Source organism: Xenopus laevis, chromosome 8L (genome assembly GCF_017654675.1).
Source record: "Xenopus laevis strain J_2021 chromosome 8L, Xenopus_laevis_v10.1, whole genome shotgun sequence".
Taxonomy (NCBI): domain Eukaryota; kingdom Metazoa; phylum Chordata; class Amphibia; order Anura; family Pipidae; genus Xenopus; species Xenopus laevis.
Genome location: NC_054385.1, coordinates 117,758,404 through 117,776,444, shown reverse-complemented (window position 1 = coordinate 117,776,444; position 18,041 = coordinate 117,758,404). Strand labels below are relative to the sequence as shown.

The following is an 18,041-nucleotide window of genomic DNA, read 5'->3' as shown; positions in this document are numbered from 1 at the left end:
TGTTCTGGGTTATGTTACATGGAATTGGCACTGTATTTATCCTGCCATGTGTTCTGGGGTATCATACATGGAATTGGCACTATACTTATCCTGCCATATGCTCTGGGGTAATATACATGGAACTGGAACTATTTATCCTACCCCTGTGTTCTGGGGTATTATACATGGAATTGCCAGTGTATTTATCCTGCCATGTGTTCTGGGGTATAATGTATAAAGCTGGCACTGTATGTATGCTGCTATGTGTTCTGGGGTACTATACATTGAATTGGCACTGTATTTATCCTGCCCTGTGTGGGGTTTATACATAGAATTGCAATTGTATTTTTCCTGCCATATGTTCTAGGCTATGGTATTATACTGTACATGGAATTGGCTCTGTATTTATATTGCCATGTGTTCTGGGGTATTATACATGGAATTGGCACTGTATTTATTTTACCCTGTGTTCTGGGGTATATTACATGGAATTGGCACTGTGTTTATCCTGTCATGTGCTCTGGTGTATTATACATGGAATTGGAACTACATTTATTCTGGCATGCGTTCTGGGGTATTATTCATCGAATTGGCACTGTATTTATCCTACCGTGTTCTGGGGTTTTATACATGGAACTGGCTTTGTATTTTTCCCACAACACACCGGCACAACATGGGTAATTCTAGCAGGTTTAACCTTGCTCGTTTATTTGCATCCGCAATAAACGAGCAAGGTTAAACCTGCTAGAATTACCCATGTTGTGCCGGTGTGTTCTGTGTCTACGCTGTTTTTGAGGTTGCCCAATTCCTCTAACATTGAGCACCTGGGATTCGTTTGAGTTTGGACGGCCAGGGTGTGCGAGTGTAAGTTTTTCTTTTTTGTATTTTTCCCACCATATGTTTTAGGGTATTATACTGTACATGGAAGTGGCTCTGCATTTATATTGCTATGTGTTCTGGGGTATTATCCATGGAATTGGCACTGTATTTTTCTTGCCATATGTTCTTAGTTTTTATAAATGGAATTGGCACTATATTTAACCTGTCATGTGTTCTCCATATTACAAGGAGCAAGAGCTACCATACTACTTTCTTTAGCACAGACATTCTGCATAAATTCCATCAAAACAGAAACATCTCATAGTTAAACATTTCTGGTTTGTTGTTATCTATTACTAATAGCTCATATGTCTAGGTAAGCAATATGGCATCTTCCAATAGAATGTTTAGAACGCAGATATGCAGAGAAGCAATGTACTTTGCACACAATAACCTATGCCCTCACATGTTAGTGTATGTTAATCTAATAAAAGATAACCCTCCTGCTTGGGATATAGTTTTCCTTCTTAGGGCAAGTAATTACTGTTCAGGAGGAAAAAACAGTGTAGCTTTAGAGAGCATTTATTTTTTAGATCGGGTCAGTGATCCCCCCATTTGAAAACTAGAAAGAAGAAGGCGAATAATTACAAAAAACTATAAAAAAAAATGAAGACCAATTAAAAAGCTGCTTAGAATTGGTCATTCTATAAAATGAATTTAAACGGGTTGTTCACCTTCCAAACACCTTTTTCAGTTCAGTTGTGTTCAGATTGTCCTGCAGAAATAAAGATTTTTTTCAATTACTTTCAATATTTTAGTTTTTTACTGTTTTTCCAAAATCTAAGTTTAAAGTTGAATGTTCCTGTGTCTGGTGTTTGAGTCTGGCAGATCAGTAATTCAGGTGCAGACTAGACTCTAAACTGTTACAATTTTGCAACATTTAGGGGCATATGTATCAAGGGTCGAATTTGGAATTGAAGAAACTTCAAAATTTGAATCCAAAAAGACCAACTGAAATTAAGTCGAAGTTTTTTTTTGGTCGAATAGGTCAGTTTTCGATTGAATAGGTCCATATTCGGCTGAATTCGAACCGTACAAATAGACGGAATAGCGCAATCGATTGAATTCGATTCAAAGTTTTTCCCCCCAAAAAACTTCGATTTTTCAAAGTCCACCAATTGACTCCAATTAGGTTCCAGGAGGTCCCCCATAGGCTAAAACAGCAATTTGGCAGATTTTAGATGGCGAATGGTCGAAGTCTAATTTTTAAAGAGACAGTACATGATAAATTTTGATATTCTAATTTTTTAGAATTTGAAAATCGAAATTCGAATTTTTTTCATTTGAAAATTCACATCGACTTTTGATAAATCAGCCCCTTAGTTGATATATTTCTTAGCTGCATCTCTGGAGTATTAGCAACTATTGTATCAATTCTAACAGCTGCCTGTAATGAAACTCAGGGATTCTGCTCAGCAGGGACAAAGATAAGAAATATATCCACCAAGGAGCAGATTTATCAAAGGTCGGGGTGATTTTTTGAAGTTAAAAACATCAAATTTCAAGCTATTTTTTGTGCACGTCCACTATGGAATAGTCCAAATTCGATTAGAATTTGAAAAAAAACTTTGAAATTCGAATATTGAAATGTATCATGTACTGTCTCTGTAAAAGTTCGACTTTGACCATTCACCATCTAAAAACTGGTGAAGTGCTGTTTTAGCCTATGGGGGACCTCCTAGAACCTATTTTGAGTCAATTGGTGGACTAAGTTTTTTTGGGGGAAATACTTAGAATTGAATTCGAGCAAATGCCTTATTCCTTCGATCGTACGATTCGAATTTGGACGAATACGGACCTCTTCGACCCAAAAAACCTTCGACTTCACTTCGGTTGGTCTTTTTGAATTTGATATTCAAAGTAATTTCAATTCTATGTTCAAACCTTGATAAATATGCCCCCAAATGTATCAATTTAGAACAGTTTACAGTGTCGGCGACCCCCCTCCCAGAGCTGCTTTAGAAGGCGAAAAATGACACTTTACACTTCAACATTAGAAAAACGATCACACCTAGAAAATAAAAAGTATTTGAAAAAAACTATTGAGTCTATATAGTCTGAAAACAGCTATTTGTATGAAGGTGAACAACCCTTTAAGGTATCACCCAAATCCTTAGGAAGATGATCTGCCACAAATATATTAAAACTGTGGATCCCCACTAAGCTCTCTGTGCTCCTGGGCCCTGGGTTTGCTTTTATATGAGTGAAGGCTGACTGGAAGCAAATCAACAGTAACTCTGTATGAAACATCTGCTAAGTACTGTTCAATTACTCTATTATCTATTGTGCAAGATGAAAAGTGACCCCTTAACACCGTTCTTGAGTTCCGGCCAGATTCCCAGGAACTTGTTTCACCCTCCGTCGGGATCCCTGCCAACTTCTCCATCACTTACATCTTAGTGTATTGTGTGCAAAGAAACTACAATGAGCTTATGGCACTGAAAGCTGTGTGAGGGCCCGTATACAAACAAGAGGTATTCTTAAGTGCACTTCAGGTGGAGGAAGCTCAGTTCCTGCTGGCAAGAAGAATACGGATCTCTATGTACAAGATGACGCAAGCGATGATGGTGGATATGCTTGTACAGGTATGGGACCTGTTATCCAAAATGCTCCGGACCTGGGGTTTTCCAGATAATGGATCTTTCCATAATTTGGATCTTCATGACCTAAACCTACTAGAAAATGCTTTAAACATTAAATAAACCCAATAGGCTGGTTTTGCTACCAATAAGGATTAATTATATCTTAGTTGGGATCAAGTACAAGCTCCTGTTTTATTATTACAGAGAAAAAGGAAATCATTTTAAAAATGTTGGATTGTTTGAATGAATATGAATATACCCCTATGGTAGACAGCCTTTACGTAATTTTGAGCTTTCTGATTATATAGTGAATAAAGTACCACCTCTTGTAAAATATAAGGATATTATAAGTTACCGAGGAGTTTCTTGACCATATAAAAACATGAGGCCGAAGGCCGAGTGTTTTTATACAGGTCATGGAACTCCTCGGTAACTTATAATATCCTCATATTTTGCAACTGGGGGTACTTTATTTATTATAATACACAAATTTCAGTGAGTCATGTGACAGAAATGACATCACAACTCACCGTTTATAACTGATGACATCAGAACTCACCGTTTATAAGGATATAATTTACAGGATATTCATGGCTTTTGTGTATTGATATCATTTCTGTCACATGACTCACTGAAATTTGTGTATTATAATAAATAAAGTACCCCCAGTTGCAAAATATGAGGATATTTATAAGTTACCTCTGAGTTCCATGACCTGTATAAAAACACTCGGCCTTCGGCCTCATGTTTTTATATGGTAATGAAACTCCTCAGTAACTTATAATATCCTTATATTTTACAAGAGGGGGTACTTTATTCACTATATATCACACAAAGCATCCATAATAATTACCTAACTTCCAGAATATCAAAGGATCTATGTTCAAGTTTCAACTTCTATTAGCACAGGTATGGGAAACCCATTATGGAATGGAAACCCATTATCCAGAAAGCTCAGAATTATGGGAAGCCCGTCTCCCATAGACTCCATTTTAATCAAATAATTCAAGGTTTTAAAAATTATTTTCTTGCAATAATAAAACACTACATTGTACTTGAACGGAACTAAGATAAAATGAATCCTTATGGGAAGCAAAACCAGCCTACATTTAATTAATGTTTAAATTATTATTTTTTTTCTATAGACTTAAGGTATGGAGATCCAAATTACAGAAAGATCCAAGAATTCCAGATGTCCCATACCTATACATTAAAACAACTTTTCCACGGCAGTAGTTAGTGCCACAACTCTGCCTATTTCCAACCTGTAACTGAAAATGACATAGGGTTGTCAGGGTCGCTGACCCCAGCAAACAAAATAAGATCCACTGTGTTTTATTATTAATTTTATTATTCAGTTTCATTATTATTATTTTAATTGCTTATTTATGTTTTCAGGTCCTCTTTATTAATGATTCATTAATTCTTTGAAAGCTTTGACATCTCGTTCAGCAGAAGATCCTTGTCCTGCAATTCAAGCAGATGAGTTTGGTGAGGTGAAGGCAATAAAAGAAAGCCAGTTGCTGAGAGGGTGCACAAGAGAACATGTGCCATTCTTTCCCTCACTGAGTCTCACTATATGATTATAACTTCTTGTTAGTATCTATTTCATCATTCACACTATGAAATTACATACCTGTACAATTGTTCATATTGTTCTATCATTTCATATCTTTTTGTAACCTTAAATAAAGCTGCCTCCCTCGAATTCCCTGGCAGAACTCATTATAATTATGGCTTAAGGCCCATTTACTAAACAGGTGCTGAGTGCGAAGAACAAACAGGAACACCTATAAGTGCAACATGCACACGGAACTCTGGAATAGCTGCTTGTGCAAAGCAGATGAAAAGTTCAGGACTATCTAGCAGCCTATTCTGCAAACCAGTGCACAGCTGAAGTATGAGAGCTGGTTGGTGCAATTTATGACATTTTGACTGGTGCAATTGAGTGCTTATATTTGCACCTTGCAGTCATAAATGAGCCCACTTGTGTGTTGTGAGGAGATGCCAGCAGGGATATATGCCCGAAGTCCCATGCATACAGAAAACCAAGAGAGCACCAGCAGTAAGTAATAAGAATGTAAGGGAAAGTTAACCAAGGCATCTTAAATAAGAAATAGTGTCTATAAACACCTCTAACAAGGAACTATGGCAGATATATTAGGGATGGTGCCTATAGTAACAGTGGGATAATAGTCTCTGGGAAGGGAGTGTGGCTGTGGGATAGCAGGTATAGTAGGGAGAGATGGTGCCTATAGTAACAGTGGGATAATAGTCTCTGGGAAGGGAGTGGGACTGTGGGATAGCAGGTATAGTAGGGAGAGATGGTGTCTATAGTAACAGTGGGATAATAGTCTCTGGGAAGGGAGTGTGGCTGTGGGATAGCAGGTATAGTAGGGAGAGATGGTGCCTATAGTAACAGTGGGATAATAGTCTCTGGGAAGGGAGTGGGACTGTGGGATAGCAGGTATAGTAGGGAGAGATGGTGTCTATAGTAACAGTGGGATAATAGTCTCTGGGAAGGGAGTGTGGCTGTGGGATAGCAGGTATAGTAGGGAGAGATGGTGCCTATAGTAACAGTGGGATAATAGTCTCTGGGAAGGGAGTGTGACTGTGGGATCGCAGGTATAGTAGGGAGAGATGGTGCCTATAGTAACAGTGGGATAATAGTCTCTGGGAAGGGAGTGTGACTGTGGGATAGCAGGTATAATAGGGAGAGATGGTGTCTATAGTAACAGTGGGATAATAGTCTCTGGGAAGGGAGTGTGACTGTGGTATAGCAGGTATAGTAGGGAGAGATGGTGCCTATAGTAACAGTGAGATAATAGTCTCTGGGAAGGGAGTGTGACTGTGGGATAGCAGGTATAGTAGGGAGAGATGGTGCCTATAGTAACAGTGGATAATAGTCTCTGGGAAGGGAGTGTGACTGTGGGATAGCAGGTATAGTAGGGAGAGATGGTGCCTATAGTAGCAGTGGGATAATAGTCTCTGGGAAGGGAGTGTGACTGTGGGATAGCAGGTATAGTAGGGAGAGATGGTGCCTATAGTAACAGTGGGATAATAGTCTCTGGGAAGGGAGTGTGACTGTGGGATAGCAGGTATAATAGGGAGAGATGGTGTCTATAGTAACAGTGGGATAATAGTCTCTGGGAACGGAGTGTGACTGTGGTATAGCAGGTATAGTAGGGAGAGATGGTGCCTATAGTAACAGTGAGATAATAGTCTCTGGGAAGGGAGTGTGACTGTGGGATAGCAGGTATAGTAGGGAGAGATGGTGCCTATAGTAACAGTGGATAATAGTCTCTGGGAAGGGAGTGTGACTGTGGGATAGCAGGTATAGTAGGGAGAGATGGTGCCTATAGTAGCAGTGGGATAATAGTCTCTGGGAAGGGAGTGTGACTGTGGGATAGCAGGTATAGTAGGGAGAGATGGTGCCTATAGTAACAGTGGGATAATAGTCTCTGGGAAGGAAGTGTGACTGTGGGATAGCAGGTATAGTAGGGAGAGATGGTGCCTATAGTAACAGTGGATTATAGTCTCTGGGAAGGGAGTGTGACTGTGGGATAGCAGGTATAGTAGGGAGAGATGGTGCCTATAGTAACAGTGGGATAATAGTCTCTGGGAAGGGAGTGTGACTGTGGGATAGCAGGTATAGTAGGGAGAGATTGTGCCTATAGTAACAGTGGATAATAGTCTCTAGGAAGGGAGTGAGACTGTGGTATAGCAGGTATAGTAGGGAGAGATGGTGTCTATAGTAACAGTGGGATAATAGTCTCTGGGAAGGGAGTGTGACTGTGGGATAGCAGGTATAGTAGGGAGAGATGGTGCCTATAGTAACAGTGGGATAATAGTCTCTGGGAAGGGAGTGTGACTGGGATAGCAGGTATAGTAGGGAGAGATGGTGCCTATAGTAACAGTGGGATAATAGTCTCTGGGAAGGAAGTGTGACTGTGGGATAGCAGGTATAGTAGGGAGAGATGGTGCCTATAGTAACAGTGGATAATAGTCTCTGGGAAGGGAGTGTGACTGTGGGATAGCAGGTATAGTAGGGAGAGATGGTGCCTATAGTAACAGTGGGAAAATAGTCTCTGGGAAGGGAGTGTGACTGTGGATAGAGGTATAGTAGGGAGAGATGGTGCTATAGTAACAGTGGATAATAGTCTCTGAAGGGAGTGTGACTGTGGGATAGCAGGTTAGTAGGGAGAGATGGTGCTATAGTAAAGTGGATAATAGTCTCTGGGAAGGGAGTGTGACTGTGGGATAGCAGGTATAGTAGGGAGAGATGGTGCTATAGTAAAGTGGATAATAGTTCTCTGGGAAGGGAGTGTGACTGTGGGATAGCAGGTATAGTAGGGAGAGATGGTGCTATAGTAACAGTGGGATAATAGTCTCTGGGAAGGGAGTGTGACTGTGGATAGCAGGTATAGTAGGGAGAGATGGTGCTATAGTAACAGTGGATAATAGTCTCTGGAAGGGAGTGTGACTGTGGGATAGCAGGTATAGTAGGGAGAGATGGTGCCTATAGTAACAGTGGGATAATAGTCTCTGGGAAGGGAGTGTGACTGTGGGATAGCAGGTATAGTAGGGAGAGATTGGTGTCTATAGTAAAGTGGATAATAGTCTCTGGGAAGGGAGTGTGACTGTGGGATAGCAGGTATAGTAGGGAGAGATGGTGCTATAGTAACAGTGGATAATAGTCTCTGGGAAGGGAGTGTGACTGTGGGATAGCAGGTATAGTAGGAGAGATGGTGCTATAGTAACAGTGGATAATAGTCTCTGGGAAGGGAGTGTGACTGTGGGATAGCAGGTATAGTAGGGAGAGATGGTGCTATAGTAAAGTGGGATAATAGTCTCTGGAAGGGAGTGTGACTGTGGGATAGCAGGTATAGTAGGGAGAGATGGTGCCTATAGTAACAGTGGATAATAGTCTCTGGGAAGGGAGTGTGACTGTGGGATAGCAGGTATAGTAGGGAGAGATGGTGCTATAGTAACAGTGGATAATAGTCTCTGGGAAGGGAGTGTGACTGTGGGATAGCAGGTATAGTAGGAGAGATGGTGCTATAGTAACAGTGGGATAATAGTCTCTGGAAGGGAGTGTGACTGTGGGATAGCAGGTATAGTAGGGAGAGAGGGTGCCTATAGTAAAGTGGATAATAGTCTTGGAAGGGAGTGTGACTGTGGGATAGCAGGTATAGTAGGGAGAGATGGTGCTATAGTAAAGTGGATAATAGTCTCTGGGAAGGGAGTGTGACGTGGGATAGCAGTATAGTAGGGAGAGATGGTGCTATAGTAACAGTGGATAATAGTCTCTGGGAAGGGAGTGTGACTGTGGATAGCAGGTATAGTAGGGAGAGATGGTGCTATAGTAACAGTGGATAATAGTCTCTGGAAGGGAGTGGTGACTGTGGGATAGCAGGTATAGTAGGAGAGATGGTGCTATAGTAACAGTGGATAATAGTCTCTGGAAGGAGTGTGACTGTGGGATAGCAGGTATAGTAGGGGGGGGGGGGGGGGGGGGATGCAGGTAGTAGGAAGGATGTGACTGGGATGAGTATAGTAGGAGAGATGGTGCTATAGTAACGTGGATAAAGTCTTGGAGGAGTGTGACTGTGGATAGCAGGTATAGTAGGAGAGATGTGCTATAGTAAAGTGGATAATATCTCTGGAAGGGAGTGTGACTGTGGATAGCAGGTATAAGGGAGAGATGGTGCTATAGTAAGTGGATAATATCTCTGGAAGGAGTGTGATGTGGATAGCAGGTATAGTAGGAGAGATGGTGCTATAGTAATGGATAATAGTTCTGGAAGGGAGTGGACTGTGGATAGCAGTATAGTAGGAGAGATGGTCTATAGTAACAGTGGATAATAGTTCTGGGAAGGAGTGTGATGTGGATAGCGTATAGTAGGGAAGATGTGCTATAGTAACAGGATAATAGTCTCTGGAAGGAGTGTGACGTGGATAGCAGGTATAGTAGGAGAGATGTGCTATAGTAACAGTGGAATAATAGTCTCTGGGAAGGAGTGTGACTGTGGATAGAGGTATAGTAGGGAGAGATGGTGCTATAGTAACAGTGGATAATAGTCTCTGGGAAGGGAGTGTGACTGTGGATAGCAGGTATAGTAGGGAGAGATGGTGTATAGTAAAGTGGATATAGTTTGGAGGGGTGTGACTGTGGATAGGGTATAGTAGGGGAGATGGTGATAGTAAAGTGGATAATAGTTTGGAAGGGAGTGTGACTGTGGGATAGCAGGTATAGTAGGGAGAGATGTGCTATAGTACAGTGGATAATAGTTTGGAAGGGAGTGTGATGTGGGATAGAGTATAGTAGGAGAGATGTGCTATAGTAAAGTGGATATAGTTCTGGAGGAGTGTTGTGGATAGAGTAAGTAGGGAAATGTGTATATAAGTGATAATAGTCTGGAGGGAGTGTGAGGATGGTATGTAGGGAAGATGTGCTAAGTAAGTGATAATAGTTTGGAAGGAGGATGTGGATAGAGTATGTAGGAGATGTGTTATAGTAAGTGGTTATTCTGGAGGGAGTGTGATGTGGGATAGCAGGTATAGTGGAGAGTGTGTATAGTAAGTGGATAAGTTTGGAGGAGTGTGATGTGGATAGCAGGTAGTAGGGAGAGTGGTGTATAGAAAGTGGATATAGTTTGGAGGAGTGTGATGTGGATAGAGGTATGTAGGGAGAGATGGTGTATAGTAAAGTGATAATAGTCTTGGAAGGGAGTGTGATGTGATAGAGGTATAGTAGGGAGAGATGGTCTATAGTAGTGGATATAGTTCTGGAGGAGTGTGCTGTGGATAGAGGTATAGTAGGGAGGATGTGCTATAGTAAGTGATATAGTCTTGAAGGAGTGTGAGTGGGATAGAGGTATTAGGGGAGATGTGTATAGTAAAGTGGATAATGTTTGAGGGAGTGTGCGTGGTGGTATGTAGGGAGAGTTATGTAGTGGATAATGTTCTGGGAAGGGATGTGACTGTGGGATAGCAGGTTAGTGGGAGAGATGGTGCTAAGTAAAGTGGATTAGTCTGTGTGGGAAGTAGGGGAGATGTGTATAGTAAGTGGATATATTTGGGAAGGGAGTTGATGTGGATAGTTAGTAGGAGAGTGGTGTATGTAAGTGGTAATAGTTGGAAGGGTGTGACTGGGGATAGCAGTATAGTGGGAGAATGTGTCTATGTAAGTGGATAATAGTTTGGAAGGGAGTGTGTGGGATAGCAGGTATAGTAGGAGAGAGTGTATAGTAAAGTGGATATAGTTTGGAGAGGATGTGACTGTGGATAGAGGTATAGTAGGGAGAGATGGTGCTATAGTAACAGTGGATAATAGTTCTGGGAAGGAGTGTGACTGTGGATAGCAGGTATAGTAGGGAGAGATGGTGCTATAGTAAGTGGATATAGTCTCTGGGAAGGGAGTGTGAGTGGGATAGAGGTATAGTAGGGAGAATGGTGCTATAGTACAGTGGATAATAGTCTTGGGAAGGGAGTGTGACTGTGGGATAGTCAGGTATAAGGGAAGATGGTGCTAAGTAAAGTGGATAAAGTCTCTGGGAAGGGAGTGTGACTGTGGGATAGAGGTATAGTAGGGAGAGATGGTGCTATAGTAACAGTGGATAATAGTCTCTGGAAGGGAGTGTGACTGTGGGATAGAGGTATAGTAGGGAGAGTATGGTTGCTATAGTACAGTGGGATAGTTAGTCTGGGAAAGGAGTGTGCTGTGGGATAGAAGGTATAGTAGGGAGAGATGGTGCTATAGTAAAGTGGGATAATGTTCTGGGAAGGAGTGTGATGTGGGATAGCAGGTATAGTAGGGAGAGTGGTGTTATAGTAAAGTGGGATAATAGTCTCTGGGAAGGGAGTGGGGATGTGGATAGAGGTATAGTAGGGAGAGATGGTGTCTATAGTAACAGTGGGATAATAGTCTCTGGGAAGGGAGTGTGACTGTGGGATAGCAGGTATAGTAGGGAGAGATGGTGCCTATAGTAACAGTGGATAATAATCTCTGGGAAGGGAGTGTGACTGTGGGATAGCAGGTATAGTAGGGAGAGATGGTGTCTATAGTAACAGTGAGATAATAGTCTCTGGGCTATAAACAGTCTGGATGTTTATATTTGATATATAAAAGGAGATATATCTCGTGCTACGATGTTTCAGACATAAGTGACAAGTCCACACAACAGACAGGTGCAATAAATAAAAATCATAGTTCCCTCGCAGTACACTGGAATGAGGCTGACAGACAGGTACAATCACGTGGTACAACCAGGTAGCGCCATCTTTAAAGGGGACAGGTGCACTCAGGGTCTCTAGAGGCCTCTGAATTAAAGGTACAGGAGACAAGAGAAATATTATAAGTAGAGTTCAGCCCCAGTCACACATCCCACTTCTCCCCCCAGACACACTGTGCAACTCCCTGCAGCGTACTGGGAATCCATTGCTCACTGTATTTGCTCAGTGTGCGACCCCCGGGGTAACAGTGAGAAGAGAACAGAGCCGGGGGCGGGGCCTCGCACACAGGGAGGAAGAGGAGTAGCCGGCTGTTCCTATGCCAGGATTTGTAGCCAGGGGTGGGGTGAATGTGACGTCACGCGGTTTGATCTCCAGCAGAGGAGGAAAGTTACCGGGGGAACCTGCCGACTGAGTGAGTCTCAGTAGTTGAGATCGGACGGCTGCGGAAGGAGCGTGTGACTCAAGCTCGGAACAAGTGTCCTAGTGTGTGAGCGGCGAGGAAAAGTAGGACAGGTATAGTGAGCAATGGATTCCCTGCACGCTGCAGGGAGTTGCACAGTGTGTCTGGGGGGAGAAGTGGAATGTGTGACTTGGGCTGAACTGTACTTTAATATTATAATATATAATATAATATTTATCTTGTCTCCTGTACCTTTAATTAAAGACGGCGCTACCTGATTGTACCACGTGATTGCACCTGTCTGACTGAGCCTCATTCCCCTGTTGTGTGGACTTATTCCTCTCTGTTGTGTGGACTCACTCCTGTCTGTTGTATGGACTAGTCACTAGTCTTTCATTTAACTATTTGTTACCCTGGCAAGCGAGCACGTGTGTCACCTGTCCTGATTTAATGGGGCACTACCACTGTGTGTTCCAGAGCTGTACCATCAGTCTTTTGGGGGGGAATAGACAGATTTCCTTTGCTTTGGGACACTGTGGGAACACTTGCCTCTGGGAACAGAATCTACCTGATTCCACTTGCTCTTTGGAATCCTGCCAGGCTGATCCATACTGACTAGGCTCAGTGGTGGGTTAGTAGACTTTAGGGATAATGTGCTGTGCTTGTGAGTTGTCAGGGGCCACTTGTGGGGCCCTCTGAAAGACTTTCCCTTCACTGATGAAGTAGCAAGCTGGGAGTTGTGTTGCGTTATTCCTTATATACAGGAAGAAATCAGGTACCGCAAATTAAAGATGCCCGTCAGTAGAATATATAAGACGGTGACTGGTGCTATCTTTATAATTTCTGGAGAAGCCAACTGTAGGGTTTCAGGACACAGAGGAGTGGGGGAGATTTTAGTTGAAAACTAGGCTACTAGTTTACATTTGAGTTAACTGTTAGTATGATGTAGAGGGTTATATTCTAAGACAATTTTCAATTGGTTTTCATTTTTTATTATTTGTGGTCTTTGAGTTATTTAGCATTTTATTCAGCAGCTCTCCTGTTTTGCAATTTCAGCAATCTGGTTTCTAGGGACCAAATGACCCTAGCAACCATGCATTGATTTGAACAAGGGACTGGAATATGAATTGGGGAGGCCTGAATAGAAAGATAAGTAATACATAGTGGAAATAACATTGCATTTGTAGCCTTAAAGCCATTTTGTTGTTTAGATGGGGTCAGTGATCCCCATTTGAAAGTCAGAAGAAGAAGTCAAAGAATTTAAAAACTATAAAAAAAAAAAAAAATAACCACCAGTTGAAAAGTTGCTTAGAAATGGCCATTTTATAACAAGAGAAAAATTGGAGTGTGTGCTGCCACAAGAAAAATATAATGTAAATGGTACCACTCTAATAAACCAAAAAAATTTCGTGATTAAGTAAATAGCAAGGAGATTCACTCACAGTATGAGTGCCTATGAGTAAGTGCCCTATCAGGCACGAAACGCGTTAGGTTTTATGTCCTAATACATTTTCAACTTTTTTTAAAAAATATTTAGCTCTTGATTATTGGAGATCCTCACATTTTTCCTTTTGGATTTAGTGTCTTGCATTTTATAACAATACAGAAAGTTAACGTAAAGGTGAATGGCTTGATCACATTGGAGGGTGCGTGGGGTATTTGATGGTGTTTTATCTTGGTGACGTTTGTCCTGTGTATGGGAACTAAATATCCTAACCACTAATATCTGGTCAGATGTTGGCCACATATCGGTCAGACCGGCAGGAAAATCCAGTTAAACGAGGATCACATTTGGCTGCTGCCTTCTGATCACTCTGCTCTGGTCTCTAAAGTTGCTTAATCATTGGCTTCAGGGCACAAATTGGGGCACCAACTGGTTGATAAAATTAGGCCGGTTCAGCATTTTGCAGAGTATGCGAAGTGGAGTTTTGGGGCCACGCATGTGTTGTTTTCTATTTTCCTTTTAGCCAAAAACCGCACTGGGCAACATTGTCCATACAGCCAGATGTTTGTCGGATTGCAGTTGGTCTTCTCTAGTACAAGTCAAACGTGGGGGATCGGAGCGGCACAGCAGCCCTTGGATCTCCTGATTTGTACTGCCATACTGTTTTGAGTGTTTACTGATCCAAAATACTGTACATCACTAGTAACCGCAACTCCCAGTATCCTTCGGACAGCCTTCAGTTTGTTCTAAGGGGGCAGCAGTAGAGACACTTGAGGGTTTCCTTTTTGCCCATTGTGGGGTGTTAATTGGATAACTGGATAGGCCAGAAGGAGATGGGAAGCCTGTTTATCTGGTATTCCCTGGCTACTTAATCAGCTCCACCTTTTTTCCAGTTAAGGCCTGTGCCGAAGAGGGGTCATTTTTTAAAGGACTAGTGAAACTACAGGGTGGGTTGCTGGCCGAAGGGCATGTGCCTTATGGGACCCTGCTGACTGTGTTTGGCTAATTTAAAATTAACTGTTAGTATGATGTAGAGAGCGATATTCTGAGACAATTTACACTTGGTTTTAATTTTTTATTATTTGTGGCTTTTGAGTTATTTAGCTTTTTATCTGCAGTTTGCAATTTCAGCAGTCCGGTTGCTAGTGTCCAAATTATCTTAGAAACCATGCATTGATTTGAATAAGAAACTGGAATATGAATAGCAGTGGCCTGAATAGAAAGATGAGTAATAAAAAGTAGCAATAACAATACATTTGTAGCCTTCCAGATCATTTGTTTTCAGATGGGGTCTGTGACCCCTTTCTAAAAGCTAGAAAGGCAAATAATTAAAAAAACTATAGAAAATAAATAATGAAGACCAATTGAAAAGTTGCTTAGAATCGGCCATTCTATAACATACTAAACATTAACTTAAAGGTGAACCACTCCTTTAATTGCAAATTAAAGTAGTATCTGTCTCTTTTCTTCTTGTTTCTGACTCTTGAAACAATGTATCGGCTGTTGCCTCGTCTCCATCGGAGACAGGTGTGTTAATCGGCTGTTAATCAAGTATCAGAACCAGCAGAGCAACAAACTGGTTTCAACTGCAATTACGTTTATAGATAAAGGACTCGCCCTCCTGCATGTGTCAGAACCAGCAGTGATACTATAGACATGATGGTGACAGAGCCCCCCCACCCACCCCTTCCTTCCTGCTCACTGAGAATATGCTCAGCAGTCGCGTCTGTCAGTGCATGTGTGGGTCACCGGGTTGTGGTTGGTTGAATCATTGTCACTCCGGGGCAATATGTACTGCTGCTTCCACCTATGCGTATAATAATCTGCTTTCTAGTTCTGAGTCAGACGGACGCACAGACTGGTGTCACTGATACTGTACTGACCGCAGCTACACGGATTCCTTGTTTCAGTGCTGGCCACTCTCAGATTAACCCCCCATGTTTCTTAACCATGGCTCCCCAAATTTTGCTGACCTACAACTTTAAGCATTATTTTACGTTGGAGGATTGTGGGAGTTGTAGTCCAGACTGGGTCCCCAAAGTTATTAACCCATAGAATAATTAAATGCACCCCCCAAAGCTGTGGGGCTTGTCTCCCTTGGGGACGTGGAGCTGTATAAGGGGGGCTCAGCCTGAAATCCATATTAGGTGAGATCTTGGGGTTACAGGCATGGGACCTGTTATCCAGAATGCTTGGGACCTGGGGCTGTCGGGATAATGGATCTTTCCATGGGAGAAGTAAATGAAGTCCATGGGAGACGGCCTTTCCGGAATTCTGAGCTTTCTGTATAATGGGTGTCCGGATAATGGATCCTATACCTGTACTTAGAATTTTGGCCATATAGTGTATATGTCATTTGTGCTGAAGAGGCCTTTTCTATATTTGGATTTCCATAATTTGGAACTTCATACTTTAAAGTGGACCTGTCACTCAGACATAAAAAGCTGTATGATAAAAGTCCTTTTCAAATTAAACATGAAATCCAAATTCTTTTTTTATTAAAGCATTCATAGCTGTTGTAAGCTCATTTAAAAATCCCAGCTGTTAATCAAATATTGTCTGCCCCTCCTCTATGCCTTAGGCATAGAGGCATTGCCAGCAATTACTTTCCATTCAACACTTCTTAGATGTCACTGCTCTCCCCACATTCCACAATTTCCCTCCACCCTTTAATTGTGTAGCCAGGACATGGGGATGGACATCAGGTCCCCCCATTCTGGTGCACAAACAAGATTCTGAGATGATACAAGGCTTGTCTTAATAACAGTGTCCACAAAATGGCTCCTGCCTGCTTGTTATAATTATGAATTCCCAGACTGATGGAAACAAGATTCAAATAAATGAGGGGCTATTCTAAGCACTTTTGCAATGTACATTCATTATTTATTTAGTTTTTATTGCAAGATATTAAGGGATACATATACTGTTAATATGAATGAATTTTGTTACAGCAGCACCACCTGCTGGTCAGTTTCCCACCAGTCTGACCACCAAGTAGTCAAGGAAGTTGTCAGGAGAAAGAAAGAGGCTGCTCTGATGTTTTTCTGGTTTTCCTAAGCAGAAGAACATCAGAGCAGCCCCTTTCTTTCTCCTGACAACTTCCTTGACTACTTGGTGTTGCTGCTGTAACAAAATAAATTCATATAAACTACATGTATCCCTTAAAGGTGAACCACCCCTTTACAACTAGTTGTTTTTAGATAGATCGCCAGAAATAGAGACTTTTTCCAATGACTTTCTATTATCTATCTGTCACTGTTTTTCTAATATTGAAGTGTAAAGTGTAATTTCTCGCCTTCTAAAGCAGCTTGGGAGGGGGTGGGTGGGTCGCCGACCCTGTAAACTGTTCTGAATTGATACATTTCTTATCTTTGTCCCTGCTGAGCAGAATCCCTCGGTTTCATTAGAGGCAGCTGTTAGAATTGATACAATAGTTGCTAATACTCCAGAGATGCTGCTGAGAAATGGATCAACTAAATGTTGCAAAATTGTTCACCTGTTACTGAGCTGCCAGACTCAAACATCAGACGCACAAACATTCAATTTTAAACTTCGATTTTGGAAAAACAGTAAAAAAATAAATAATGGAAAGTCATTGAAAATAGTCTTTATTTCTGGGGAACAGTTTGAAAACAACTGAACTTAAAAAGTGTTTGAAAGAACCCCTTTAATATCATGGAATTTAAAAAATAAATAAATAGTAAATGTAAATTGCAAAAGCAATTAGGATGAGATTCAGGGTGAATGCTTATTTGCTCTGATAGTCTATACTGGATGACACAATGTATCCCAGATCTATAACCTTGCTATCAGCTAAGGGGGGATGTTGCAGAACTAAGGTTGACATTCCAAAAAATCCAGCAACCAATGCCTTATTATTGCTCATACCCCAGTATTGTGCAGTCTTAGAATATCCAATGGGAAGCCTTATTGCATGCACCCCAATGTGGGGCAGTCCCAGAATAACCAATGGAGCACATGGCACACCCCTATTGTTCTCTTTATGAGGTTAAAGCAACAAGTCAGATTAAAACGACATTTAATTTCTAAGTAATAACATCCCAGTTAGAATATTTCTCCCAGGCATAATGGTACAAGTTCAGTCTCTCTCGGCTCAGTTGGGTGTTTATTTCACTTTGCACTGTTCCCATATTGTGGAGAATTCCCCGCTGTAGTTTATTAGGACATGAGTGGAGCTAATTACAGTGTATCCAGATGCTGCACAATACAGTAACAAGGCTTAATGGCTTGTGGGTGTAATGAGTTAAACCTCCAGGGAAAGCACTTGTGCTGAGCCAACCGCACGCAGTAACCCTTACACTGCCAAATAGTGAGCCATGTTGCAAAGCGGCTTTGCTCTCGTTGGGAAGCTGGGAGTTGTAGTTCAAGTACAGCTGGAGACCTGATGTTCACTTTATGAAAGCAGTAGAACTGCTGCCCTTTGGTTTAAGCGGTTATTCACCCTTAAGTTAACTTTTAGTATGTTATAGAATGGTTAATTCTAACCAACTTTTCAATTGGT

General features: G+C 41.6%; 1 protein-coding gene across 1 annotated transcript in view; it reads left to right on the top strand.

Annotated features, from left to right (window-relative positions):
* The first annotated feature begins 11,968 nt into the window (after positions 1–11,968).
* The window catches only part of cers2.L (ceramide synthase 2 L homeolog), a 38,366-nt gene continuing 32,293 nt past the window's right edge, over positions 11,969–18,041 (top strand). Inside the window, exon 1 of the mRNA XM_041573466.1 lies at positions 11,969–12,188. The gene's annotated coding sequence lies outside the window, so the exon portion shown is untranslated. The remainder of the gene's footprint in view (positions 12,189–18,041) is intronic.